We start from the raw sequence: 16200 nt of genomic DNA, 5'->3' as shown, positions 1-16200 counted from the left end.
TTCGAATGAAAATATTCATCATTAAGCGATGGTATCTCAGTACCCAGATTTATTATCTTTACAGTGACTTAAATAGTAACATTATTATTATTTTTTTCGCTAAAAGGACAATAAAGCACATGACAAAATACTCACATGTTTCTTTACGTAATCTATAAAATGACATATAAGGTCACACGACGCAAAATATAGCGTGAATATGTCGCAAGAGGTCATGCATCAGAATCAATATTAACTGCATGTCTACAGTAATTTGTGTTTGCTTCGTATGATATGATATCTTGAGAAATACCAAAAGAATAACACTGATCTACACCAGTTCCGTGATGTTCCTTACGTAAGGATAGGATTATTTTAATCTAGTTTAACAAATAGTATGGACGTACTTACAAAGGAGGGTTCAGTCACCATAATATAGACTAAGCCTTTGTGTTTTAAATGCGACAGAAATCGGTTAATGTAATCCAATCGAAAAGCCAACATTATAATTACTAGATTGATTGGAGTTCAACGTTCTAGTGGTGTAGGAAGAATTTAGATACGAGGGCCGAGGACATAAGTATAGAATTAGGAAATCGAATATTACTATCAACGATCCTTGATTACTATATACAAATTGTTTATATGCATTTAAGAAAAGTAATTCCGCAGCAGTGTTGCAAACAAGCTGGCATAAAAAGTCGCTAAATGGGAGATGAAATGAATTCAATATTGGGTGAAGAGTCGCTAAAAATTCTTATACAGAAATGTATACCTAAAACGTAATAGAAAGAATATGTAACTAGCAATAATTTGACTTTTAGTCACGCTTCTACAAATAATCACCTTGCTATGGATAATGTATTATTTGTGTCTAAGAACTAAAGGACATTTAAGGTTTGGAGTTGGTCTCCATTAGAAGGGAGGAGGTAACAACAATCAAAGCGGGAGTATGGAGGTAAAATGCTACGTACTTTTCCAGCTCCTCAACATTTGCACTGATTCAAATAAACAAACGAGAAACATGTATCTAAAGAGATTCGAACTTATAGTACTTGATTACAGATGTTCACAGCACAAATGTCGCTAAATTTGTAAGAAAGTCGCCAAATTATCATTCAAAAATCACCAAGAAGTCGCTCATTGAAAAAAAATATCCTTTTTGTCGTTATACTGGAAGTCGAATCCCTCTAGATTTACCGACTTATCCCCTAAATTGGCAACACTGTCCGTACTCTAGTGGTTAGAGCCTTTCTATTTCAACTGTGTCCTAGGAAAATATGTGAAACATACTTTGGCCCCACCCCCGCCGCCCTCTTACGGAGGAAACTCCTTTGCTTTCGGGAAAGCAGTGAATGACCTTGGCTCTGTTGTTAATTTGTCATTCTGTAGTGTGATCTTGGCGAGCGAAAATTGTAGGCTACTTAAATTGGCTAACAAGACAGTGCACAGCGAAACCGGTGAAATAATTCTATGTGGCAATCCTGTCCGCATCCAACTATTGAAAAATCTCGGCCACAGCAACTTGTCCCTCCCCTTTCGAGGGAGGCACGGTCAAAAACATCGACAGCAGGGCCACACTTGAAATAGAAAGACTACAGATAGTTGGAATCACGTCCGCAATGTGCAGGGTTCGATTTCCAGTCGATGAATTTTACTGGACCACGAAGCAAACTAGGGTGTCACGTGAATGAAAACGTGATGGCCACTAGGAGTGCTGATACTGATCAATTTGTAGTCCTATTCACTTAATTATCATGATGGCTCTAAAGATTGAGTTGAGTTGATTTTAACATTCCTTTCAGCAGCTAGGCTATATGAGACGTGGGCCTACTGATTAACGTGGAATCCGAACCACATGAGTTCCCAGGCTCCAAAGATATCTGATATTAAAGTAAGAAGATGTACGTGTTTGAGGTAGTGGTGGAATAGTTCTGCACTCATGAGTAATTAAACTATAGAGCCCCCGTTCAGACAAACTGACAGAATACTCAAAGACTGCTTAGCATTTCAGCACTCCTTGAGTGGTCCCACCAGGAATAGAACCCTGAACTGACTGTGATTGGAATTATTCAACACTTGCTGATCGGGAACAGAAATGAACAAATTTGAAATATATATGTGCAATCTTGTCAAACACAAAGACGACCATTGTCATACACTTCAGAGTTTAAAGCAGGAAATGGATCTGTTGCATTGACTAATGAATGAGACCAAATAGTTGGAGCAGCTCTCATAAACTGCAAAATTCGGTGAGACTATTCCTGGTTAAAAGTACTTACAGAAGCAGCTCTAATTATTCTGTCTTCTACATACATAGTAGAAAACCGCATATTACACCTAACGACTCTTCCCCCCTCCCAAATGACTTTTTATGAGACACAAAAATCGAACTTCATTTTGTTGCCTTAACATAAAGACACTATGAATGTACTATAAAGACCTAGAATAGCTTGTCATTGACACAAAGTAATATTATAATAGGGGTTATTGAGTTTGCGAAGTGTTCACGTAAACCCCTCTGATGTAAATATTTATATGTTATGCAAGAAGTGTTTATATGATATATACAGGGGCTGGACAAAAAATCTAAAAACACTTCATACAGGACATGTAAGTTTGGCCCTCCACTGTACTGTACAACACGTGTTGCGGTTGCCGATCGTTTTTTTTTTTTTAATGTGTCATGTGGACCTTCCTTTTCCGTCAGCGGTAACCAGTTCACCTGTGAGTGTCGTGGTGTGAAAGTGGTGCGGTAAAATGGGCGACCTGACAGACTTCCAAAGAGGCATGGTCGTTGGTGCCCGTCTGGTTGGAGCTTCAGTTGCAACAGTGGCGAAATTTGTGGGGGTATCGAAAGGTACTGTGTGCAATGTCACGAGGGCATACACAATTCATGGGCAAACGACGTCTGCAAAGCACAACAGTGGTTGAAAGACAATCCTGTCAGATTGGGACCGGAGGGCATTAAAACGGATTGTAGCAGGTAAAAAGAAGACCACTGCAATGAAAATTATGTCTGAACTCAATTCCGACCTACAGAACCCGGTTTCATCAAAAACAGTGCGACGGGAACTTCATAAAATGAAAATTCATGGCAGGGCCGCTATCACCAAGCCCCTGGTCACAGCAGTAAATGCGAAGAGGCGTGTCCAGTGGTGCAAGGACCACAAGGCGTCGACTCATGAGCAGTGGAAACACGTAATGTGGTCCGATGAATGGACCTTCATCTTGTTTCCAACAACCGGTCGTGTTTACGTATGGAGAACACCGTCGCAGTCCTATGATACAGACTGTCTGCTTTCAACTGTAAAGCATGGGGGTGGTTCTGTTACAGTATGGGCAGTGATATCGTGGTTTTCTGCAGATCCCATCATAGCCTTGCATGGAATGATGAATGCTCAGGCGTATGAGTCTATTTTGGGGGACTAGGTTCTACCCATGGCCCAAACATTGTTCCCTGATGGTGATGGCATCTACCAAGATGATTTGGCACCAAGATGACTGTCACACTGCAAAAACGGTGAAATCATGGTTTGAGGAACATGACCAGAAGAAGAAATGGAGAATAGAACAATAAGGAAATTGAAGAAAGAGAAAGTGATAAAAGCATTAAAACTGATATGGGAGAACAGTGTGTGTACAACAGGAGAAAAATTAGCGAAAATAAAGGAAGGACTAAGTATAGGATCGAAATTAAGCCCAGTGTTATCAGAAATTGTGATGAATAAATGGGAACAGGAAGTTAAAGAGGAAGAAAGCGAAAGACTGATTATGTTTTGCAAGTGTGTGGATGATTGCTTAGGTATTTGGAAAGGAACGAAGAGACAGTTCGAACAATTTGTGGGAAGGATAGAAGATAAAGAAAAAGGAATAAGCCTAGAGGTAGAATTAGAGGAAGAGGGAAAAATAAACATTTTAGATATGACAATAAGAAAAGTAGGAGGTAAATTCGAAACAACATGGTATAGGAAACAATGTTTAGCAGGTGTTTATTGCCATAGAAAAAGTGATGTAGATGAAGGAACTAAAAGTAACTTTATTAGAAACATGGAGAGAAGGATAAAAATGATAGACAGTGATGACGAGAGGAGAAAAGAAGACATAGAGGAATTTCATAGTTTATCAATGCAGAATGGATATAGTAAGGATAGATTGAAGAAGAATAGCAAGAAAGAAGAGGACAGAAGGCAGAAGGAAGTGAGAGAAGATACAGAAGAAGAAAAGAAAAGATGGTTCGGGATAGAGAGCATAAGAAAAAAAACGGAAGTCTTAAAAAACTTCTTGAGAAAAGGAGGAGTAAGAACGTACAGAAGAAGAAGTAGAAGAATGTTAGATGCGTTGAGAACGAGGAAAAGGAAGGTAACAGAGATTCAAATAAGTGATGAAGAGGTTGTATATAGAATTAAATGCAAAGAATGTGATATGAGTGAGTTATATAGGAGAAACAGGAAAGAGGTTACAAGAAATGATTAAACAGCACAGGGACGACGTTAGATTGAAGAGAGATAGTAACGCTATACATAAACATGTGAAGGAGATAGGACATGAAAGGCGTAGAGGGGCTGGAAAAGGAGAAAAACGAAGCATTAGAAGAAAATGGAAAGAGGCAGAATGAATAAGAAAGGAAGGAAGCGAGAAACTTATGAATTGGAATAGCGGACTAAATATACATGATGTATGGAGAAAGATATTGGATAAAACAGAGAAGAAAGAAGAGGTGAAAACAGGTGTATTGAACAGCGGATAGACAATTAAAAGTTTATGTTTTTTCAAGAGTGAAAGTTATTCATTAAGAATACACAGGTGTGGTGCCAATTAAAAGTTTGGCTCTTAACTGAAAGTTGATCATTAAAAGTTGCATATGTATTAATTAAAAATTGTTAAAAAGGAAAGGAGGAATATAATTGGTTCATAGAATGACCTCTCATTTTAAGAAGTATATAAGCTGTAATCTTAGAAATTGTATTTCATAATGTGTCTGATGAAGGCAAAGTTAATTTGCCGAAACTGTAACGCTATTATTTATTGGTTAATATATGCTTTGGTCAGAATTTGTCTTTTATTAATTTATACAAGAAGTTCCAAAGCTATTATGAGTGATATTCAGATGACCAGAAGCTATCACACCTCCCCCTGGGTCCCACAATCACTAGATCTGAACATCATTGAGCCATTGTGGTCTGAGTTAGAAAGGCGTATTCGGTCTCATTACCCTCCACCAGCATCCCTTAAGGAACTGGTGCATGTTTTGGAGGAACAATGGTACAAAATTCCACACACCACGATTCAGGAGCTGTATACGTCCATTCCACCTCGGATCCAAGCTGTTTTGAACGCAAAAGGAGGCCCCACACAATACTAGGTATGATTTTCACACTTTTACAAACGTTTTAGATTTTTTTGTCCAACCCCTATATATATATATATATATATATATATATATATATATATATATATATATATATATATATATATATATATATATATATATATATATATATATATTCTTTTTCATCATGTCACGATTGCTTTCTCAATTCTTATAGGTACAAAAATACCTCATAACATCTTTGTGAAAAGCATTCTGTAATTTCCAAATATTTTAATTAACAGTGTTGTCAGTTCCTTTTACATAAATTAGTACTTTGTAATTTTCTGTATTACCTAACCCACAAAAAATATGTAATTGAATTGAATCATGTACCATCGTTATTTCTTTGACGAAACTCTGTAACCTTGGATTTGTGTAACATAATATTTGTCAGTATAGTATATCATTTGTAAAAGGAGCTCTGTTACAGATTCCACGAATAATAATAATAATAATAATAATAATAATAATAATAATAATAATAATAATAATAATAATAATAATAATAATAATAAACAATGTTGCGGTATACTTTCATGTCTTTATCATTAATCCCTCAATATTAATATCTGTCCCCTTTAAGAAACTGTGCTGGCTACATGCCTGTCATCGTCTAAAAGGAATAATGCTCAGGTGTCAGACAAGGATGTAGTATGTCGCCCCAATTATTTAACACTTACAGTGAATGTTTAATGAAGGAAGCAATAATGAGAATTGGGGATTTCAAGATTGGAGGACAGATCGTAACAACATCAGGTATCCAGCTGATACGGTTATTAAACTAGAACCGAAGAAGTATTTACAGGAAATGATTGACAAAATAGTTGACACTAGGAAACAATATGGAATGGAAATAAATATCTAAAAATCGAAAGTCATGAGAATCAGGCCCGAATTTACGTAAGTGCTATTCTGTGCTCAAGCACAGGGCGGCAGAATTTAGAGGCGGTAAAATTTTGGATTTTTTTTAAAGATTCACAATAAAGTAATATTCAAAACTAGCAACTTGCAGTCCCGCGTAAGCGCGAGAAAATATGTTAATGTGTTTAATTCACTCTAGTATAATGAATTCAGCAAAAGAACTGTGTAAACTACTATGATAAACTACCATGGGTTCACGTTACCCAGGGACTTTAGAATCAAACACATACCTTCGGGAAGAACACCATATCATAATCATCACTGAGAGAATTAGACCATTTAAAATTACGTTGTAACTTTTGTAACTTGTAATACCTAAATTGCTATTCAACAAACACTGGTATATTTGCAAAATCACGGCTTGTTTCCTTGTTTGAAACAAAAGTTTGTGCGGGGAGGGGGTTGGCATATTATTTAGAGCACAGGGGCGCACAACATATAAATACGGGCCTGATGAGAATATCCCGTGGAAACGTGGCCTTACGGGTCAGAGTAGAACAAAGAGAACTTGAAGGGATCGATAATATCAAGTATCTGGGAAGTATTTTGACAAGAGACGCTTACTGCACCAAAGAGATTAGGTCAAGAATTGTCACAGCCAAAGAAGCATTCAACAAGAAAAGATCACTCTTAATTAGCAGACTTTATATTGAACTAAGAATGAAGTTGGTCAAGTGCTAGCAACTATATATGGAGCATTGGACTGTATGGGTTAGACACTTGAACATTACGGAAGTTAAAAAAGAAATATTTAAAGAGCTACGAAATGCGGCGTTGGAGGAAGATGGAGAAGATAAAATGGACAGAGACAAACGAAGATGTTTTAAAACGGATAGGAGAGAAGAGGACGCTTCTAGCTTCCAGAATCCTTCGTAGGAAAGTCAATTGGATTGGACATATCTTGCGAAGAAATTGTCTTCTTCATACCGCCATACAAGGAAAGATGGAAGGAAAGCGAGGAATATGAATAAGACTAATACAACTGATCGCTGATTTGAAAAATAGAAAATATTGGGAGTTAAAAGATAAAGCTGAAGATCGAGAAACGTATAAGAAACATTTCACGGACCAAACCTTTTTTTTTTTTTTTAAAAAAAAAGGGTCTAATCTCAGAACCTGCCAGAAGCCAGAATACTTAATAGTAATATTAGTAATAGTAATTTGCAGCCGAATTCGGCCGATATAGGCTCGGCTCGGCTTGTACGTGGCATCATAATTATCGGTAACTACTGGCCGGATATGATCCAGATTTGGTGGGCCATCGCCTAAAGAATAAGGATCGCTATATTTGGTGACCGAGCTCGATGCTCGACTTGGCAACAGAGGCTTTGTTCCACAGCTTTGCACGCAAGGAGCTTTTCAGCTTGGTTCACCTCAACTTTATTATTATTATTATTATTATTATTATATTATTATTATTATTATTATTATTATTATTATTATTATTATTATTATTATTATTATTATTATTATTATTATTGTAGTAGTAGTAGTAATAATAGTAGTAGTGATAACAGAAGAAAAATATATTGTGCTGAAGACAGTAAAAGTGAATTGAGTCGATTTTGAGTTTAGCGTCCCTTTCAGCATCGAGCCTATGTGAGACTTGGACCTGCGTGATCCTAACATTATCATCTCATAAGATGCTGACGTGATCCTAATAACATTACAATCTTATAAGACTCACTGACGTGATTCTAATAAAATTACAATCTTATAAGACCTGCTGATATGATTCTACTAACATTATTACAATCTTATGAGATCTACTGCCGTGATTCTAATAACATTACAATTTTATAAGCCCTACTTGCGTGATCCTAATAACATTATCATCTCATAAGATGCTGACGTCATCCTAATAACATTACAATCTTATAAGACTCACTGACGTGATTCTAATAAAATTACAATCTTATAAGACCTGCTGATATGATTCTACTAACATTATTACAATCTTATGAGATCTACTGCCGTGATTCTAATAACATTACAATTTTATAAGCCCTACTTGCGTGATCCTAATAACATTATCATCTCATAAGATGCTGACGTGATCCTAATAACATTACAATCTTATAAGACTCACTGACGTGATTCTAATAAAATTACAATCTTATAAGACTTGCTGATATGATTCTACTAACATTATTACAATCTTAGAAGATCTACTGCCGTGATTCTAATAACATTACAATTTTATAAGCCTTACTTGCGTGATCCTAATAACATTATCATCTCATAAGATGCTGACGTGATCCTAATAACATTATCATCTTATAAGACCTGCTGATATGATTCTACTAACATTATTACAATCTTATAAGATCTACTGACGTGATCCTAATAACATTACAATCTTATAAGACCTGCTGATATGATTCTACTAACATTATTACAATCTTATAAGATCTAGTGTCGTGATTCTAATAACATTACAATTTTATAAGCCTTACTTGCGTGATCCTAATAACATTATCATCTTATAAGATGCTGACGTGATCCTAATAACATTACAATCTTATAAGACCTGCTGATATGATTCTACTAACATTATTACAATCTTATAAGATCTACTGTCGTGATTCTAATAACATTACAATTTTATAAGCCTTAGTTGCGTGATCCTAATAACATCATCATCTTATAAGATGCTGACGTGATCCTAATAACATTACAATCTTATAAGACCTGCTGATATGATTCTACTAACATTATTACAATCTTATAAGATCTACTGACGTGATTCTAATAACATTACAATTTTATAAGCCTTACTTGCGTGATTCTAATAACATTATCATCTTATAAGATGCTGACGTGATCCTAATAACATTACAATCTTATAAGACCTGCTGATATGATTCTACTAACATTATTACAATCTTATAAGATCTAGTGTCGTGATTCTAATAACATTACAATTTTATAAGCCTTACTTGCGTGATCCTAATAACATTATCATCTCATAAGATGCTGACGTGATCCTAATAACATTACAATCTTATAAGACCTGGTGATATGATTCTACTAACATTATTACAATCTTATAAGATCTACTGTCGTGATTCTAATAACATTACAATTTTATAAGCCCTACTTGCGTGATCGTATTAAAAAGAAGGGGGAGGAGAAGGAGATATTGAAAGACAGCAATGTCCTCTCAGATTTCTCATTATTCATCCACACACTATAAGAATTATTATTATTTTTTTTTAGAAATATTAAAAACATTTTTTACGCATACAGGAGTTAGATGCAATAATATTTCTTTTTAATAGGGAGAAGATATAATTAATGAATAAAAATTTAGTAGCTCCTTTCTCTTCTTTTTAAAGTTTATTGTAATTGCTGCTACTCCTGCAAGCATCTGATATGTATAGTAAAATTTTTTGGAAAGTATAGAAAGCTAGGTAGATTGATATTGGATGTACCGTTATGTAAGAAGCAAACACACAATTCTAACAAACACACTTCCTGTATTCTTTACTTAAAGTAAGATTTTAAGAACACACACACACGACTGCATATGTAGTCTTGATATCTAAAACCTTTCCTCAAAGATGTTAAAGGACTTAAGCAAACAGGTGAATGAACGCGGATCTCTACCACCAACGTGATTTCTCCAGTAAATAATAATAATAATAATAATAATAATAATAATAATAATAATAATAATAATAATAATAATAATAATAATAATAATAATAATAATAATAATAATAATAATAATAAGTGTATTTATTAAATTAAAATTTCAGTTTAAGTCGATTAAAAGACTGGAATGAAATGAATGAAATCTTTTTAAGTTTTACGTCCCACGATTATGCCGGATAGGCTAAAGGAGACGGCGATGATGATTAATGAATGAAATGGTGGAATGAAGAAAGTTGGAGGAAACGGGAGAACCCCGAGAAAACCACGCACACGGTGTTTGTCCACCACAAAACTCACTTGGCGCGAGCTGAGATCAAATAAAGGACCCCATGCACCAGAGGAGAACGCTCTACCACTTGGAAGATTGGAAAAACAATATATATTATATGATTTAAAAATGTAATTCAATTAATAGTTTGCGACACTTCGTTTCTTCAACTTGTTTAAAGGACCCAAAGTTTGACTTTGCAGCCGCTAAAATTTTACTTAAATAAAATGATAAACTGTTCATAAATTTCCGTATCTTGACAAAAACAAAGTCCCGGACTATACTATGATATTTCCTCTAGAGATCGCTTTGGCCACAATTGCAATATCTTCCAGCAAATAAGAAAGACATTCTCTCAGATGATTCCTAGAGTAAGTAACTGCTTGTACGGACAAATTATGCGCTGATGTTCATCACTATAGCAAGACTGCCTTTTTCACAGTTTTTACCCTAGCAAATGTATGGAATCATGGCTGCTCCGCTGTCTCCATTCTACTGTTGATGCCAAAAGCAAGAAGAAGCGATTTAAAGACACCGAAGGTATCTCGGACGATATAATAATAATAATAATAATAATAATAATAATAATAATAATAATAATAATAATAATAATAATAATAATAATAATAATAATAATAATAATAAAGTGTGGGAGTTGTTATAGTAACATAATCATGGTCAGTACCAGTACGTTTTCTTCCAAAAGAAAGCGCTGAATATTATCTTAATACAAAATGTTAAATATTATTTGTTAGTGAAATTCTAATGTCCAATAAACTATATTAAATAATTAAGCCTGGACAAACACTGTGTGCGTGGGTTTTCTCGGGGTTCTCCCGTTTCCTCCCACTTTCTTCATTCCACCATTTCATTCATTTTTCACAATCACCGTCTCCATTAGCCTAGCCAGCATAATCGTGGGACATAAAACTCAAAGACTTCATTTCATATTTCAATAATTAAGCCTTTAGAGTCGGGGAGCTATTTTAAGTCAGTCTTTCTTCATAGACGAAAAACAACTTAATTTATATTCATCATAAAGTAATCATAAAAATCTTGAATGGAGATAATTTCTTTTTCTTCTGGTCTTACCTTAGTATATGATAGTTGATCTTGCAGAAGTGTAAATTCAAATTTTCAGTTTATAAGCACACTTTCAAAGTCTTTGCAGTAGTAGAAGAAGTTTACAAGACACCACGTTTCAGAATGACTTCACGTTTCATCTGGATTTAATTGGATAATGTTACGTTTGTTTGTGATATCGCAATAACCGTATCGAACATAATTTACACACCATTGGCAATCGTGCTGCAAACAACCGTTTCCAGATAAATTATCTTACTAGCTGACAAACAACTCACGTCTTAAAAGTTTTAAATACTATGTATCAAACCAAATTATATAATCGACATCCTGGTAGAGATTTTATTACTATTATTTTTTTAACAGAGTTATAAACCAGATTTGACCTTTTATCATGTGAAACTTAAAGTGTACGTATATATCGTAATAAAGTTTATTTGTATATAGATGTAGCACAGTGTTTGTAAATTCTTTCTGTACATTGGTTATTTCATAAATGACCAGTAAAGCTCCAATTGTATAAAGAAAATACGAATCCTTCAACAAGACACATTTATAAATCCCACAGTTTGAGCATAAAGTCAATTCTAACTCAGTATTACTCAATTACAGTGAAAAGTTGTAACGAATGTCAGTAAACCAAATGTTCAGGATTGCGAAATTACTTTTAGATCCCTTCCACATTCCCTATTTAAAACACGTTAAAACATTTAATTTTAACGGATTTCACACTTTCAATACAGGGTTTTCATAAAGTATGGACGGATTTAATTCGCTTATAATTTACACAAAAATGCTCATATTGAAATCAAATAAAGTGCAAACGGTAGCGGAAGGATTACATTTTTACCTGTAATCTGCACCAGCTCAGTTCATTCACCGCCACACCTCCAACTGGGCGCCATTTACCTCCACACATTCGCGTAAACGCCGTAAACATATTTTCACATCCTCTATCTGTTAGGGAATTTCTCGTCAAGGAACTGTCTCACCTTGATTGCATAGTGAGGGGATGCCCCGTCCTGTTGGAACACGATGTCGTTCTGGATTCCACGTGCCTCCAGTTCCGGAATGAGGTATTTCTGCAACATATCCAGGTACGAATCTCCATTCAAGAAAATGACCCTTGTCCTCCCTCTCCCTCTCTCAACGTGTTCAGAGTTGCCGCTTATCTAACAGTGTTGCCAACTAGAAATTTAATCCTTCCGCTACCGTTTGCACTTTATTTGATTTCATTATGAGCATTTTTATGAAAATTATAAGCAAATTAAATCCGTCCAGACTTTATGAAAACCCTGTATATATATAAAAAAATGAAAAATTCGTATTTTTTCTATATTTAAATTTATTTTCCCAAAATATAAATTCAAAATCAAATTTAATTTATCGTCACATGAATATGCCCTCTATGCTAAAGGAGGTGGATGATTAATGGAAGTAAAGGATTATGAAATAATTAGTGAAATGAGAATGATGGAGGAAACGGAAGAACCCCAAGAAAAAGCCACGGACACAATGTCCATCAGAAACTTACTTGGTTCTGGGATCGAACAAGGAACCAAAGGCGAGCGCTCTATGCCAGTGAGCTACCGTGTTCCCTAAAATATTAATTTATTTTATGCATCTATGGCTTTATGCCCATCACATATGAGGGATGATGCCCCTCGGTTAAGTGAGAAAGCAAGAAAGGAATGGGAAAAGAAGGAAAGCTACCTGGGATCATGTTATCTTAGGCATTTGCATTGGCTGGTCTGAATACGAGAAACGTAGGATAAATCTCACTCAGGATAGCTAGCCTGAAAAAGATGTTACAAATTTTTGATCGAGTATCCCCACTGGGAATCAAATCCGGGGCTGCTTGCACTCCACTTAAAATGTAATTCGAATTAATCATATTTTGTAATATAAATATTTTATTGAGAGCCATTTTTCATATATGAACGCGATCAGTCGAGCAGGATTTAAAAGCAACTAATGAATGTTATACCAATATAGATAAACGATTTGCACGTCTTATAGTAAAAGAAGTAACACCATTGGTTAAGTAAGAGGGCAAAGTTTATATATGTACATGTGAAGGTTCAGAAGAAATTCACTGACTTTCTCCAAAAATGAAATTCCAGAATACCGTGTACAATGTAAACATTTGATATATTGAGAAATTGTGGAAATGCCTCTTTCGTGTATATTTTAGTATTGCTACAGTGTTCCGAAGGGAAGTGACTTTTTTCTTTCTTTTGGCGAATGAAATATGCGTGAATCTAAGCAAAAAAGAAAAAAAAGTTCATATGAATAACGATCCTATTCTCAATAGTTTAGATAAGGGCTACAGGTTGTGAACTATTTTTGACTTTATGCTGCTTATTGCAACCCCTTTAGTTATTGAGTTGAGTTGATTTTGAGATTAACGTCCCTTTCAACAGCGAGGCTATATGAGACGGGACCTACTGATTAACGTGGAATCCGAACCACATGAGCTCCTGCCGGGAATCAAACCCGGGTCTCCCACATCAAAGGCGCGTACGTTAACCACTTAAAGTTAAAAAGTTAAGGTTAAAGAGAAAATCAACTTGGAAGTTCTTTTGTTCTTTTAATGAACTGGATTTTTAATGATTTATTTTTATTGACTTCTAAGCGTGAAGGTAAAACATCACTAAACAATCAAGTTTTGTAATATAGCGGAACAATACAAATGGTTTGTTTATTGCTGTTAAAGAAATACGAGAGAACAGAGAGTAGTTCTCTGCTCCACGGCAGACTAAATGTAAGTTGTATGAGTAATGAGAAACCCATTTTTTGAATTGAGAAGGGAATAGCCAACCAAAAACCTTGAAACAGAGAATTACTCAATCAAGATGTTCGAAATCACTCTCATATACTTCCAAAATAGCTGCTAAGTCATTACTTATATCATGCGCGACGACTACATGGGTGCTCCGGGCTTCAGCACCCACAAGATTTTTATTTTGACAGAAACAAAAAATATATATTTCTCGCTTGCAATTATCAAAAAAATAATAAGCAATTAAAACATTGAGATGGAAGTTAAAATTTCTAATCTTATATTATAATAACTTATCCTTAACCTTGGAACCTGGTTTAAACCCGTTTCTCTTGCGTTTAAGTCGGTTGTGTTAGCGATTGAGCTAGGTCAGTCCCAACTTGTCCTTATAGTACCTGTATATTTTACTTTATCACAACACAGCCATTTATGACAGTATTCATAGAAGATTTTAACTAAAAGGAAATCAATAAAAAAAATATCGATACTCCCCTGAAAACATATAACACGCCCCACCATTTATATGGACCCATATAAATTTTGGAAAGTCGGCGCCGTGGACTTGTATAACTTCAATTTACTCTGCTCAATAAATTACTTGACGGAGCACCGGGAGGATTATTATTATTATTATTATTATTATTATTATTATTATTATTATTATTATTATTATTATTATTATTATTATTATTACTAGTAGTAGTAGTAGTAGTAGTAGTAATAGTAATAGTAGTAGTAGTAGTAGTAGTAGTAGTAGTTTTACGTTCCACGGTAATGCTCACTAGGCAAAAGAAACAGATGATCAATGAAAGTGAATGCTTTTGAAATTAAATTCTTGTGCTCTCCCATCTGGAATCGAATCCGGGACTACATACACCAAAGGTATACGTGCTAGCCACCTGACCAGCGGAGAGGGCTGTGCACCGGGAAGTTACCTGAATTACGTACTGGTGAACTCCAGTCTAGAAGACCCATATAATGGAGATCGTAGCTGATGTGATCAGCCAATATATAGCGCAACTGAAAGATAACTGGTTTGCGGTAGCCTTTCAGGATCTAGGTAAAGCAAGGAAGAGGTAAAGTTTTATTTATTTATTTATTTATTACTGTAACACGGTCATGCTAAAGGAGACCGTGATTTTGATCATGAAAGAAATTGTGGAATGAAAACGTGGGAGGAAACTTGAAAACTTCGAGAAAACATACGTACACGGTGTTTGTCCACGATAAAACCCACTTGGAAGAAGCGTATATGTTTTTCTTTTCTTTCTTTTCTTTTTTTTTTTTTTGTTTTAATGAAAAAACTTTAAACAAATAATTGAGAATAAATATACTGTATGTTATGATGGTAATTATCTTTCTTTCTTGGGGCATAATAAAACATGAAGCAATTGTTTGAATATCACAGCAAGGGGAAAATATACCTACATTTATGTATGTTTTTATTACATTCATATGATTGAAAGAATCAAACCATCTCCTTGAATTATTACTCAAATATTAACTATCTATTTAATAATATTGGAGCGTAACGCGCTATTAAGAATTTAGATTTGAAAAGCGTACTAAAAGAAAAGAAAAATGTAAACATTGTCACGGATTCTGTTTGAAGAATCACAACCATAGCAGAAATAATGATTTGTCGTAATACTGTTTGACTTTGTATATTTATTAGATGTAATTTGAAAAATTACAATACGTAGGCCTATATATGGACATTTTATTGCATAGGCTTTTTATGAGTTCGAACGAAACACGAAAGCTTTGTTATAAAAATACAAATAAAATATTTTAAGAACAAGTAAACTTTATAGATACTATAGTATGTTTTAGTGTAGTAAACGCCAATTTGTTAAAACGCAAGCTCACAAATATCACAGAACCTAAACTGCTACAGATACAGGAGCGTTGTTTCCGTTCTCTTTTCTTTCTTCGGAAGGAGACAGCGGCGCCAATTCCTACATATCTGGGGGCGGAGGCGTCAGGTATATGTGTTTCGTTGTCAGATATCGTCTAACAAGACATTAATGAAGATTTTAATACACACACGGAAGCTCAAGAAAATTTAGGGAACCCGGGCTTCCAGGATCGGCGCCCGCGAGAAGAGGCAAATGTCTCCACCGATATTATATATAC

The 16200-nt window shown here is 34.8% G+C and overlaps 1 protein-coding gene across 2 annotated transcripts in view; it reads right to left on the bottom strand.

Moving 5' to 3' along the window:
- LOC145680561 (diacylglycerol lipase-beta-like) overlaps nt 1-16200 on the bottom strand; it is a 142409-nt gene that overhangs the window by 53917 nt on the left and 72292 nt on the right. The window contains exon 1 of one of the 2 annotated variants that reach the window (XM_081751196.1): nt 11292-11527. The exons of the other annotated variant lie outside the window; for it this stretch is intronic. The gene's annotated coding sequence lies outside the window, so the exon portion shown is untranslated. Of the gene's footprint in view, nt 1-11291; nt 11528-16200 lie in introns of those variants that run through there. 2 annotated transcript variants of the gene reach the window in all.

The sequence above is a fragment of the Thermobia domestica genome, chromosome 3 (assembly GCF_964235325.1).
Source record: "Thermobia domestica chromosome 3, izTheDome1.hap1.1, whole genome shotgun sequence".
NCBI lineage: Eukaryota > Metazoa > Arthropoda > Insecta > Zygentoma > Lepismatidae > Thermobia > Thermobia domestica.
This window is presented reverse-complemented; position numbering and strand designations above follow the sequence as displayed.